Here is a 15,250-nt window from a genome sequence, read left to right on the forward strand (position 1 = left end):
GGCGGCAATCCCAGAACCCGGTGGTGGACACCGGCAGTAAGGGATGCTGTTAAGCTGAAGAAGGAGTCCTATCGGCTGTGGTTGGCTTGTGGGACTCCTGAGGCGGCTGACGGGTACCGTGAGGCCAAGCGTGCTGCGGCCCGGGCTGTGGCAGAGGCAAAAACTCGGGCCTGGGAAGAGTTCGGTGAGGCCATGGAGAAGGACTACCGGTTGGCCTCGAAGCGATTCTGGCAAACCGTCCGGCGCCTCAGGAGGGGGAAGCAGTGCTTTGCCAACACTGTTTATAGTGGGGGCGGGAGACTGCTGACCTCGACTGAGGACATTATCGGGCGGTGGAAGGAGTACTTTGAGGATCTCCTCAATCCTGCCATCACGCATTCCGTGGTGGAAACAGAGGCTGGGGACTCGGGGTTGCACTCTTTCATCACCCAGGCTGAAGTCCCCGAGGTGGTTAAAAAGCTCCGCGGTGGCAAGGCTTCGGGGGTGGATGAGATCCGCCCTGAGTACCTCAAGTGTCTGGATGTTGTAGGGCTGTCATGGTTGACACGCCTCTTCAACATTGCGTGGCGGTCGGGGACAGTGCCTCTGGACTGGCAGACTGGGGTGGTGGTCCCCCTTTATAAGAAGGGGGACCGGAGGTTGTGTTCCAACTACAGGGGGATCACACTCCTCAGCCTCCCTGGTAAGGCCTACGCCAGGGTATTGGAGAGGAGAGTCCGACCGATAGTCGAACCTCGGCTTCAGGAGGAACAGTGTGGTTTTCGTCCCAGCCGTGGAACACTGGACCAGCTCTATAACCTCTACAGGGTGCTCGAGGGTTCATGGGAGTTTGCCCAACCAGTTCACATGTGTTTTGTGGACCTGGAGAAGGCATTCGACTGTGTCCCTCGTGATGCCCTGTGGGGGGTGCTCCAGGAGTATGGAATCGGGGGCCCTTTATTAGGGGCCATCCGGTCCCTGTACGAGCGGAGCAGGAGTTTGGTCCGCATTGCCGGCACTAAGTCGGACCTGTTCCCAGTGCGTGTTGGACTCCGGCAGGGCTGCCCTTTGTCGCCGGTCCTGTTCATAACTTTTATGGACAGGATTTCTAGACGCAGCCAAGGGCCGGAGGGGGTCTGGTTTGGGGACCAGTGGATTTCGTCTCTTCGTTTTGCGGATGACGTGGTCCTGCTGGCCCCCTCTAGCCAAGACCTACAGCATGCGCTGTGGCGGTTCGCAGCCGAGTGTGAAGCGGCTGGGATGGGGATCAGCTCCTCCAAGTCCGAGGCCATGGTACTCCACCGGAAAAGGGTGGCTTGTCCTCTTCAGGTTGGAGGGGAGTTCCTGCCTCAAGTGGAGGAGTTTAAGTATCTCGGGGTCTTGTTCACGAGTGAGGGAAGAATGGAGCGGGAGATCGACAGACGGATCGGTGCGGCTGCTGCAGTAATGGGGGCACTGTGCCGGTCCGTTGTGGTGAAGAGAGAGCTGAGCCGAAAAGCAAAGCTCTCAATTTACCGGTCGGTCTACGTTCCTACCCTCACCTATGGTCATGAACTTTGGGTCATGACCGAAAGAACGTGATCACGGATACAAGCGGCTGAAATTAGCTTCCTCCGTAGGGTGGCCGGGCACTCCCTTAGAGATAGGGTGAGGAGCTCGGCCATCCGGGAGGAGCTCGGAGTAGAGCCGCTGCTCCTCCACATCGAGAGGAGCCAGTTGAGGTGGCTCGGGCATCTATACCGGATGCCTCCTGGACGCCTTCCTCGGGAGGTGTTCCAGGCACGTCCCACCGGGAGGAGGCCCAGGGTATGGCCCAGGACACGCTGGAGGGACCATGTCTCTCGGCTGGCCTGGGAACGCCTTGGGCTCCCCCTGGAGGAGCTGGAGGAGGTGTCTGGAGAGAGGGACGTCTGGGCGTCTCTGCTGAGTCTGCTGCCCCCGCGACCCGGTCCTGGATAAGCGGAAGACGACGAACGAACATTTCTGGAAATGCTTTTTCATTTTCAAATTTTACATTTCAAATTGAATTTTGGTATCTATTTGCTGGGGTACATTTTGAAAAATAAATCTCAAATGTCTTTTTCTTTTTCATTTTATTTAAGTGAAAGAATGAGCAGTCTTGAAGAAGAAAATTAAAATGCAAATAGGATTATTGATTACTAATTTCATTTATGAGTCAAACAATGCAGCCACATTCTTAAAATGAAAAAGCATTTCTGAAAATGCTTTTTCATTTGAAATATGGTAACGATTTGCTTCCATATTAAACACACCTTGTTCAGTTAGTCGGGCGGAAACCTTTTTCATTTTCATGCTCATGTCCTGCTGTTCACACGAAGCCTGTCTTGCCAAGCCTGCCCATGTCTGTTTTTGCCATCACCTCCTGTGAGTGAGTTTTTTTGTTATTAAAAATGTTTCCGCGCCGACTAACTGAACAAGGTGTGTTTAAATGGAGCATGATACAGGTGGAACACAAAACTGATTAACATGGTGCAGGTGAAACTTAATTGACAGAACAAAACGTGACTGGAGCAAAACATGGCTTGAACAGAACGCAAATCCAAGGAAACAAACTAATAGAAACATAACTAGAAAAACATGAAACGATAACCAGATCCAAAAACTTAACTTGACCGCACATGAACTACAAGACAAAATCTAAAGCATGACTAGAAAAATAATAAACAGAGACATGATTAAAGACTGGAGCAGTGAAAAACATAAGGAAAAAACCAGAAACCAAAAACCAAACAACCCCAAATCATAACAATACAAGCAAGGAATATCTACATGGCGCCGCAGATGGTCGCCTCGACGTGTTGGTGCGCATTGTTTTGTTCTGTTTTTTGCTTTAAAACGGTCTTCTGTGATGGTACCCGGAGCTCTCTCACCAGAGAAGAACTCATGAACATCAGGGCTGCTACACCAGAGGAGTTATTTCCCACTTTTCTGCCTACTGCTCTGGAATTTTTGGACATTCTGGTCAAAGGTGCGCTCACCTTTGTTCACTCGGTGAAACGACGGAAGAGAGGGAAACGGGCTGGGGTTCTGGTACGTCTTCGCCAGCGTGGACTACGAACACCGTTACCTGGAATATTTCTCTCTAACGTGCGCTCACTTCCCAACAAAATGGAGGAACTACAACTGTTGTTGGGAAAAAACAGGGACTTTTATTCATCGGCAGTTTTGTGCTTCACGGAGACGTGGCTGTGTGGATTAATACCGGACTCTGCGCTGCAGCTGGCAGGATTCCAGCTCTACAGAGCGGACAGAGACACGGAACTCTCTTTCTTTCTAGATGAAATGACTAAAGGAGCTACATCCATTAACATTTACTTTTCCTTCCCATAGAAAGTACTCCTGGATCAGTGCTTCTTTGTTCTCTTTGTGTCTCTGCTCTGTTCTCTCAAACCTCCAGTCGGTCGTGGCAGATGGCCGCTCACACTGAGCCTGGTTCTGGTTCTGCTGGAGGTTTCTTCCTGTTAAAAGGGAGTTTTTCCTCTCCAATGTCGCTACATGCATGCTCAGTATGAGGGATTGCTGCAAAGTCAACACCAGTGACTGTCCACTGTCTCTACATGCTCATCCAGGAGGAGTGAATGCTGCAAGTCACTGACTGGATGCAATCTGCTGGGTTTCCTTAGATAGAAAAACTTTTTATCCATTTTATCCAATTTGAATAAAAAACTCCAACTGCACTGTTCAATGGTTAGGATTAATTGGAATGTATGAACCTGACTTTGTGAAGAGCCTTGAGACGACATGTGTTGTGAATTGGCGCTATATAAATAAAACTGAATTGAATTGAATTGAATTGAATGAATTGAATTGGATAATATGCATTTAAGACGTGTGACTTTGAGGAATTATGTGCTGCAGGAACTATGTTGATTAAAACCAGACTTGGGGATGTACAAAAATGTATTCAACTAACAGAGCCGTATCTGAAGGTTTTTTATTGCAGGTAAGAAAATGGCATTGGACTCGAGCTTTCCACTGGAAGCTTTGAGTTGCTAATACCAACTGTAGTAGTAACTTTTGTTAACAAATGTTACCGTCTCTAATCACATTGAATGCAAGCTTTGTTAAAAAGTATCAATACTATGAGTCGTTTTACTTCATGCATTAATTCACTGATGTTTTTTCAGAGGTAATGATCCAGATTTGTTGGGTTTGTGTGAGTAATAGACCAACATGAGTTCATAAGTCTGGTTTGCACAAGCATTTGTGTTTTCCTCTAGCATTTACACAGTGTGATGTGCCGGCTGTGACGGATGTGAAACAGTTTGGGCACTTAGTTGAATGACGACGTATTTGATGTTAAGGATCCCTCAGCTGGAGTGCTAACCATCAAATACTGTTTTGTTTCAGTTACACTTGTAATTTATATTACAGTGTTTAATGAACATGCTAGTAACAGTAACTGTGTTATTAGGACGAATTTTCAATATGTTGACTTGTTTTGCTCTTTGTTTAAAGTTGGTGGAATCCATTCTTACCAAGAAACCTGGTGGGGAACGCATAATAAATGAATATAACTGAAGCAAGTCCCTTACAGATGAAACCAGAAGGAAAATGGTGAACCTCCTGGTAGCTGACATGACTGAGAAGAATAGGGAATTTGTAAATAGTTTTTAGTTAATTTGAATCTTTGCTAAATCCAGTGTATACAGTTGATAAATCTTCATTTTTCTATCTAGCAGGACATCCAGACAGAAGAATTGTGAGTTTATTTCCCTACCTCACTGATCCATTGTCCAGGACCAGATATGTAAATAACACACTGTAATGCATGTGATAATGTTAAATGCTACATTGAAACATTTAGATTTCTACCACAGCATATTTTTAACCAGATACAATTGCTTTGTGTACATGAGTCTAAGTTCCAGTTGTGGAACTATTGTTGAGATAGTGTTTTTTTGTTTTTTCCTAACGTGTGTTCGAGGGTGGCGCTAAAGGAACGACTTGGGGAGTTTAGAGGGAGGAGTGGTTGATTCATATTCAAAATGTCACACCTTCTTTTGTGTGTCTAGAATCACCTGATAGCCCATTAAATTTAAATTAATGTTTTTGTTATCCTTTCAACCTCCAAGGAAGATTATTATGAGGTGAGAGTGGCACTGGGTACTTGGCCTGAATGATTGAAACTATTCAGAGATCCACTGCTAGAGACAGACAATCATCATATGGAGGTAACACTACAACACTGGAAGTTCTGAAAGCCATCGCACTGATTAAGATTTCAGCTGACGAGAACACAATCAAGCAGAAGATGAAGCTGGCATTGACTTTTGCCACAACGTGGTCCTCAACCCGCAACAGTCTAGCAACATACTGTCTGTCTTTCCACGTTTCAAAGACGTCTAAGCTGGGGATTTTTTTTCACTGTCTTGAGAATGTCATATTTATTTAAAAAGTGTATATGTGTTTTAGTGACAGTCAAACAGTTAACAAAATTCATCTGATTGTGAAATCTTGAAGTCCTGACCTTATTTGGAACAGGATTTTGTTCTGATGTTTAGTGAGGATATCTCAGACAAGTTTCTGGAGAAATGGACAACCACGTTCAAGAAAAAGATCATTAACCAATGCAGAAAGCTTCCATTCACCAGCGAGCTTGAAGATCTTCTACTGGCAGCTGATACTCCTGAGGATGGCACTGAAATAGATGAAAACATGGGTCAGTATGACTTTTTCCACATTCCATTGGCTGCACTTGGACTGAAATTGTAGAATCACTAAATTTAGCTGATGATCCACTTTCCATCAAATTTCTGTTGTTACAGGTTGGGAATAGTGACCTCATCAATTTCGCTACTGTTACACCTTATTCCCCGCTCTGCCCTGGGCTGCAAGAGACCAGGGAAGATGTCTTGTGGTCTTCAAGAAGCCTTATATGATAATTTTTTTAATGTTTATTGAAGGATGTTTCACTGAGGGGGTATCAGCTTTGCAGGTTGTGATCACACACACAATTAATTACTGTATATACATGTTAAAGCTGTTTTTTGTAATATAACAGTCATGTAATTGTAATAGTCATGCCATGTGTTTTGTTTTCTCAGACAGGAACCACCATCCAAGAACATCTTGATGCCATCACGGCAAGCACACAACCCTATCTCCTGGCTGTAGGACGAAGGAAAGTAGTCCACCAGTTCTTCATAACCCTTGACAAAAATGTCAATGCTTGCAGGTTGACCTCCTTTCTTGGTGCCTTTGACAAACTCTTCAAGATTCACTATGTCTTTGCCACAACATACAACCCCATGTTGTTAACCCCATTAACAAGTTAATACTGATGTCAAGCAGAGCAGATATTGGTGATGCAGGAGAGCTTGTGATGGCTGATGTAGAGGAGACAGCCACATTTCCTTCACTGACAAAGTCCAGGAGCAGCATTTCAGGTGTGTGCTACTGCTATCACATAACTCAGAGCAGCTGGATTAAGTCAGTCTAATGTTCAGAGGTTTGTCTCATGCATGGAAGAAGTTATTTTTTGAGTAGTGATGGCGAGATGAAGCTTCTTCAAGCACTGAGGCTTTCCATCCAGTTGCTCGACTCATGAACCGAGGCATCAACACGCTTCATTTGCTCTACTGCGCCATCAAGTGGACAATAAATGTAAAATAGTCAGAATGATCATAATGACACGAATTTCTTGTGTAAAGCTTTAAATTGACTAAATAAATGAATTGTGTTTTGGGATATGGGAGAGGGTTGTGTGTGAGCTTGCTTATGTTACTTATACCTCTAATGCTTATAATAACTGAGATTGAGATTGAAACTTTTTTCCTATATTTATAAAATCATGTTCCCTAAGTGGGAATCAAACCCAGATAACATAAGTGCAAAAGCCAACTCTTAAGTACTAGACTACCAACAACCGCAAATGATCATGTGAGCACTTTAACCAACCGCAAATGTATGCAGTTTGTGAAATATATTTCTATTTGCTCCAATATTTTCATCTTTCTTGCTGATTCCAAAGCAAAAAAAGACACAAACAGATTGCTAAGGCACACGCAATATGATCCCAAGACCACTGAATGTGATTGGGAATAAGAAGCGTTGTGCTGTCCCTTATACTTCGAATCACGCAAACCCGGCGAACCAGTTCCTGGATCAGTCACGTGGCCCGTTTTGGAGACCTCGAACGTCACCACATACGTCGTCAACACAAGCCACAAGCTGGACACGTCCTCAAATAAGGATGTAGCTCTACAGTCCTCGTCTCCACAGGATGCAGAAAATGGGAACAAAATAGATGAATTTTCAAAACGTCTGAAAACCCTTTCACAACTTTAAATAGCAAAGCAAAACTTACATACTTGAGAGAGAAATTACGAATTGTTGAGCCTGATTCGTGAAGATTCAACAGCAGAAGAAGGAAAAAATACTGGAACATAATGACCAAGTCATTGTAACCAGTATGTTTGCATATATTCCCAAACACTCAGCGGGGGAGCTGGTGCCTATCTCCAGCAGTCTATGGGTGAGAGGCAGGGTCACCCTGGACAGGTCACACTCAAGAGTATTTTACAAAAAAAAAAAAAAGAATTTGCAGGCATGTTCAAGCCCAGGTATATTCCCAAGGAAGGTGTTTATGTAGACTTGAGAGAAGCCACCTATTTTAAAGAAAGCGCTCTATCTGCAAATTCAGATGTTTTTGGATTACATTTGACACTGCAAATGTCTTGGGACCTAAATTAGGTGCTATATATATATTTACTCAAACAAATCCCCCCCCCTAATATTTAATTCATCTTTGATTATTATTCATTTATGTGCTTTATTCTATGCACAGGACATTAATCTGATACTTGAAGTACTTGTTAATGATCTGAAAGAGCTTAAGAAAGAGGGACTTCAAATTCCAATTTTTGAACATGCGATTCCTGATACTGTAGTTCAGATCACGGGACAACCTTGGTTTGCAGGGTCTGTTTGGCTTTGTGGAGTCATTTGGGCCTCAATATTGCTGTTTTTGTCTCCTTGAAAAACCCAGTTGTTAAACTGTATTATTTGAAGATGATCCAGAAGTTGTTTTAAGAACTGAAAGATGGACATACACACACACTGTCAGACAGTACAAACAGATCCTAGGCTTCTTCATGTATGTGAAACGCATTTGTCTGTTGAACTTATTTCAGTTTTTAATACAGCCAACACCTTCTTTGTAGATATAATGCATGATATTTTAGAGGAGGTTGGTCAGTTTGCGGTGAAACTGATTCTGAAGTATATTCAAGGCAACTTCCTATGTGCTGAACAAGTTGCTGGCTGAATACATGCATATGACTATGGCTTCAATCAGCTGTGAAACCGTCCACCTATGCCAACAGATAAGATGCTGGATGGAAGTATTGATGTGGGGTTGAAAGCCATACAGTCTTGGATGATTGGTGCAATAAGGCTCTGCTATTTGGTAATCTTTTTTACTTTAAACCATTTGATGTTCATATGAAGTATGGTATGACAGATACCGCCTTATCAGTTTGTTCCATATTGCTAATTTATGCAGGCCCAGGGTCAGTGTTCTTGTAGTGTCCTTGTTAGGCTAAAGTTGACTGCTGATTTTTATGTGGGCTTGAGATCAGCTGCTTGGCTCAGCAGGCACTCCTGTAACCATTTCAAACAGTTCAAATGGAGCCCCGTTATGTAATGGCAAGTAGCCTAATACGTGATGTAACTGGTACATTACTAAAAGTTGACAATGGATCTTTAAAAGATTTTTTGGAAAAAAATTGATGTTAAATGCATTTCTGTGGTAACTTGTCTTTACTTAATGGTACATTTTAAAAGCATTGATTAATTATAATGGATATATGCAACTTGACACTACAGAAGTGTAAAAATAACACTACAAATATATCTGTGCACTGCAGTGTTAATGACTATAAGGCTTTGACTATTGGTTTTTCACTGCAACAGATTAAATAATCAACACAGCGGTGTGTAAAATGAACACTTATCGGAGTTATGAGCCTCCAGTGTTAACCTTCCATAACTCACTGTAGTGTTAAAAGCATAGGAATCAGAGTTGATTTGTCACCACAGTAGAGCAATGTAGTAACACTGCTGGGAATCATATTTACTCTCTGCAGTTATTAACCCTGTACAGTGTAAAAAAAACATCTTGTTAAATAACCACGGACCTCCATGTAAACGGCTATCTAATGCAAATGTGATGCTTATAAATTTCCATGAGTCACTATGACAGTTTTGACTTGTTTTAAGACTGCCTTGCTTGGATGACTATTAGCTTCATCCTGTGGTAAACAAAGATGTTACTGCAGGTAATATATTGCCTGGGAATAGACTTTCAACAGAACCATATTTTAAAGAAATCTGGTCTCTTAAAGCCACCATTCAAATAACAATAAATCCTTCCGTTTAGATAGCGGATTGCTTGATGGGAAATTGGTTTTATGCAGCATAAGGTGTCATGAAACCAAATTTGCCTCATTACAGATTACTATTGGTTGTTTTTCTGTCACAGTTAAATGTCAGATCTAAAAACACATTTTAACCTGAATATATACAAAATGCAGTTTTCAACGAACTTATGGAAAAAGGCTGTGTGTGAAAATAAAGTCCTGTTTACATAATGTTTTCTGGTTAAAATGGAAAATTTCAGTTGGGTTTCTATTGTTTGTTTTCACGACAACAGCACAGCTTTTCTCTGAGAAGGCTCAATCTGAGAACCAGTTCCAGAGTGTTATGGGTTGAAAATGTCCCGGTCTCTGTCGTCGAGTAGACTGGAAAAATGTCATCTTTCTCATGGAGGAGGCTGGCTCATGCACAGTATGACTGAAATCAGTAAAAATAAATGCACATAATGACTACCGACCAGATAAAAACCCAATTAATTTATTTATATAGCGCCAATTCACAACACATGTCGTCTCAAGGTTCTTCACAACAGTCAGGTTCATACATTCCAATTAGTCCTAACCATTGAACAGTTCAGTCAGATTCAGTTATTTATTCAAATTGGATAAAAAGTTTTTCTATCTAAGGAAACCCAGCAGATTGCATCCAGTCAGTGACTTGCAGCATTCACTCCTCCTGGATGAGCATGTAGAGACAGTGGACAGTCACTGGCGTTGACTTTGCAGCAATCCCTCATACTCAGCATGCATGTAGCGACAGTGGAGAGGAAAAACTCCCTTTTAACAGGAAGAAACCTCCAGCAGAACCAGAACCAGGCTCAGTGTGAGCGGCCATCTGCCACGACCGACTGGGGGTTTGAGAGAACAGAGCAGAGACACAAAGAGAACAAAGAAGCACTGATCCAGGAGTACTTTCTATGGGAAGGAAAAGTAAATGTTAATGGATGTAGCTCCTTTAGTCGTTTCATCTAGAAAGAAAGAACAGAAACTCTGAGCCAGTTTTCAAGGTTAGAGTCTGAAAGAGAGCACATAGAGTTAGTCACAGTAGAAGCTCAGTCAGTAGCCATGTCTAGGAGAGAGAAAGGGTTAAACACTAAAAGACAGGGTCATGTGGATCATCTGTAGAGGGTGAGCATTAAGTTGTTGCCAGTAGAAGCTCGGACGATGCCCCTCTCCAGAAAGGTGTCACAGGTAGACACAGAGTCAGGCCAGGTGTAGCTTCTAGGAAGATAAAAGAGAGAACATAAAGTGAAAAACTGAAATAACAGCAAATAATGCAAAATTGGAGAGTAGTGTGAGAATGTAGCAAAGAGAGTGAAAGTGATCATTATGTCCTCCAGCAGCATAAGCCTATAGCAGCATAACTACAGAGATAGTTTCAGTTTCTGTTTCTTTATATAGCGCTTATTTACAACAATGTCGTCTCAAGGCACCCCACAAAGGGTCCGGAACACCACGGGGCTGCCGGGGAGGCCAGCTCAAACCACCTAGTGCCAGAGCCCGGCCACCCCAGAAGGGGCCACGTGTAGGGGCACAAAGTAAAATAAACTGATCAAGTTTATTATACAGAAGATAAACAATAACAGTGGCGGATTGCAGAGTACCTCCTTGTGCTGCTGAATCTTTTGGGTTTAACCAGTACTATGCCTCTTCACCTGCTCAGACGCTTTCTCCACTCCTCTCTGCTTGCATGCATTCTTTTACTCTTCATTTATTTTCCTTTAGACAAAAACTACAGAAAAGCTGGACTAAACTGCTTTAAAATCAGTGACCCTCAAGGATTTTTCAGAGGTTACTTTTTGAAAGATTTGGACCAGACAACATTAGACGCAGCCACACTTTTCATGGCAACACTAGCTAATCAACACAAGATGAGTCCCATTTCTATAGAGGATTTCAACAAACTTCTACAGAAAACAGCAGTGATCAAAATGAAAATTCATTGACTTGAAGTGAAACTGGAGGTAAACGCTGGGTATGGAAATAAAACATCCCTACCAACGATTCTATTCAGTGATAAGACTGACAGATGGCTAACCAGCACCAAATAAAGAGTGCTGATGTGTATGAGAGTAAACCGACCAACAGTCCTCCCCGAAACTCTCGGTGCAAAACCAAGGAAGAAATCCCTTCTTTCAGATCTGGGAAGATTGCCAACGGGAAGAACCCTGCAACTGGATAAAAAAGCCTGGCTGACAATACTTTTCATCCTCAGCACCACCAGGACTTTGCTCACAACAAATGACAGAAGCAAAGCAACTGAAAACACTGGAATCCCACAAGAAACCAGGTTTGTTTCTCTTCTAAAAGACCCTGACACCCCGTCTGAAAGCCTGTCTTCAGAGTGGTTTCTTCCAAAACAGCTTTAGAAAGTTCCAGCCACCAAGCCACAAACCCTGATAATGGATGATGGAGCCATGAATGAGATTAAATGCTTTTGTAGCAAGAAAAACACTGAAGTTCTTAGTGTTGTAAATAACATGTGTCTGATGTTGGAGAGAAAATATTGACAATCATGTGGGAGCATCCAATAGTGAAATACTGCATCACACACAAAGGAGCATTTGATTGTTCTGAAGCATGTTTTGAAGAAAAAAAAAAATCTGAAATCTTCAGAGAGGATTTTATTCATTTGCTGAATGTTGAAGGTCTCAGTATCAAGGTGTGCTTCAGCTGACCCTTTGCTCCTGTGTGTTGTGGAAATGAGATATTAAGTAGACTACTGATGCTCAACAAATGGTTAAAGAATCAGTGAACTTTAACAACTTTAATATTTTCTAAGTGAGAAGGCATGGATGGATTGTGTCTTAAGTCTAGAGCAAAACTCCTCACTTTTAACATGTTCTGGTCTGTAAATCAGACACCAGCAGCCTCCACTATGTGCTGGTGATGGCAAAAGTGCACACTGGTAAGGCCGGGCTCTGAAGGACAATTGCAGTCTGCTGAGATAAGGATGAAGCATGAGAGATAAAATGGCCAAGAGAGGGACTCTATATTTTTGCAACAGTAGCTATGTCTAGGAGAAAGACAGGGTTAAACACTAAAAGACCAGACCATGTGTAGTACGAGAATGTAGCAAAGAGGGTGAAAGTGGTCATTATGTCCTCCAGCAGCCTAAACCTATAGCTGCATAACTACAGAGATAGCTCAGGATAACCTAAGCCACTCTAACTATAAGCTTTATCAAAAATGAAAGTTTTAAGCCTAGCCTTAAAAGTAGACAGTTTGTCCATCTAGAGCCCACTGATGGTCATTGTTATACTAAAAACTACAAGGATTGGGATACCTCTCTCTGTCAGATTGATTATAACCATTGGAAAAGAGAAGGGGTCATACAGGTAGCAGAAATGGAGGGTGTGTTTGCACCTCAACCATAACTGAGCCGGTTTAGGCTAAACCTGACTCCCCCTTACTCCATCCAACAGGTAGGGAGGAAGACTGAGGTAAAAAATAAAGAGAGTGGCTTAGGTTATCCTGAGCCAACTATAAGTGTTATCAAAAAAAGTAAAGTTTTAAGCATAACCTTAAAAGTAGACAGGGTGTCTGCCTCACGGACTAAAACTGGGAGCTGGTTCCACAGGAGAGGAGCCTGATAACTAAAGGATCTGCCTCCCATTCTACTTCTAGAGACTCTAGGAACCACCAGTAAACCTGCAGTCTGAGAACAAAGTGCTCTGTTAGGAACATATGGAACAATCAGATCTCTGATGTATGATGGAGCTAGATCATTAACCCCTTAAGCCCAACCCCCAGTCCTGGGGGCAGAATTAAACTTTTGTTTTCTTCTACTTTCTTTCCTGCAAGTTCCATTATTTAAACATATGGTATCCACAGAAACAGTAGAATCTTGGCTAAAAGCGAATATGAACCATTTCTACAAACAACAAAAGACTGAGTGAACAAAAGAGAAATCTAAATCAAACAAATAATTGGTGTGACCACTCTTTTCCTTCAAAACAGCATCAACTCTAGGTACACTTGCACAGTTTTTGAAGGAACTCTGCTGCTCCAAACATCTTCGAGAACTAACCACAGATCTTCTGTGGATGTAGGCTCTCACATCTTGTTTCTTCATGTAATCCCAGACACACTCCATAATGTTGAGATCCGGGTTCTGTGAGACCATACCATCACTTCCAGTAATTCTTGTTCATCTTTACACTGAAGATTGTATAAATATACTTGCATAAATAAACTTATACAGTGGGTAGAACAAGTATTTGATACACTGCTGATTTTGTAGGTTTTCCAACTTGCAAAGCATGTAGAAGTCTTTCATTTTTAAATCATAGATACTCTTCAACTGAAATAATCTAAAACAAAAATCCAGAATGAATTAGTATTTTATTAAATGGCATAAGTATTTGATACATAAGATTAACAAAACTTTGTGTTCGCAATTACAGACTTCAGACGTTTCCTGTAGTTCTTGACTAGGTTTCCACACTGGAGCAGGGATTTTGGATGACTCCTGCATACAGATCTTCTCCAGATCCTTCAGGTTTTGGAGCCATCGCTGGGCAGGCTGGGAGACTGGCTAGGCCACTCCAGAACCTTGAGATGCTTCTTACGGAGCCACTCCTTAGTTGCCCTGGCTGTGTGCTTCAGGTCGTTGTCATGCTGGAGACCCAGCCAGGACCCATCTTCATGGCCTTACTGAGGGAAGGAGGTTGTTGGCTAAGATCTCCTGATACATGGCCACATCCATCCTCCCCTCATTACGGTCCAGTCGTCCTGTCCCCTTTGCAGAAAAGCATCCCCAAAGAAGGATGTTTCCACCTCCATGTTTCATGGTAGAGATGGTGTTCTTGGGGTTGTACTCATCCATCTTCTTCCTCCAAACATGGCGAGTGGAGTTTAGACCAAAAAGCTGTTTTTGTCTCATCAGAGCACATGACCTTCTCCCATTCCTCCTCTGGATCATCCCTATGGTCACTGGCTAACTTAAGATGGGCCTAGACATGCACTGGCTTCAGCAGGAGGACATTGCGTGCTCTGCAGGATTTTAATCCATGGCGGCGTAGTGTGTTACTAATGGTCTTCTTTGAGACTGTGGTCCCAGCTCTCTTCAGGTCATTGACTAGGTCCTGCCGTGTAGTTCTGAGCTGATCCCTCACCTTCCTCATGATCATTAATGCCCCACGAGGTGAGATCTTGCATGGAGCCCCAGACCAAGGGAGACTGACCGTCTTATTGAACTTCTTCCATTTTCTTATAATTGCTCCAACAGTTGTTATCTTCTCATCAAACTGTTTGGCTATTTTCCTGTAGACCATCCCAGCCTTGTGCAGGTCTATTGTTTTATCCCTGATGTCCTCACACAGCTCTCTGGTCTTGGTCATTGTGGAGAGGTTGGAGTTTGTTTGATTGAGTGTGTGGAGAGGTGTCTTTTATAGAGATAACGAGTTCAAACAGGTGCAGTTAATACAGGTAATGAGTGGAGAACAGGAGGACTTCTTAAAGAAGAACTAACAGGTCTGTGAGAGCCGGGATTCTTACTGGTTGTTAGGTGATCAAATATTTATCTCATGCAATAAAATGCTAATTAAATACTCGTACTCATCGTCTTCCGCTTTATCTGGGACCGGGTCACGTGGGCAGCAGACTCAGCAGAGACACCCAGACGTCCCTCTCCCCAGACACATCCTCCAGCTCTTCCGGGTGGAGCCCAAGGCGTTCCCAGGCCAGCCGAGAGACATAGTCCCTCCAGCGTGTCCTGGGCCGTCCCCTGGGCCTCCTCCCGGTGGGACGTGCCTGGAACACCTCCCGAGGAAGGCGTCCAGGAATTATTAAATACTTATATACAGGTCCATCTCAAAATATTAGCATATTGTGATAAAGTTCATTATTTTCCATAATGTCATGATGAAAAT

This window comes from Girardinichthys multiradiatus, chromosome 8, assembly GCF_021462225.1.
Source record: "Girardinichthys multiradiatus isolate DD_20200921_A chromosome 8, DD_fGirMul_XY1, whole genome shotgun sequence".
Lineage (NCBI taxonomy): Eukaryota > Metazoa > Chordata > Actinopteri > Cyprinodontiformes > Goodeidae > Girardinichthys > Girardinichthys multiradiatus.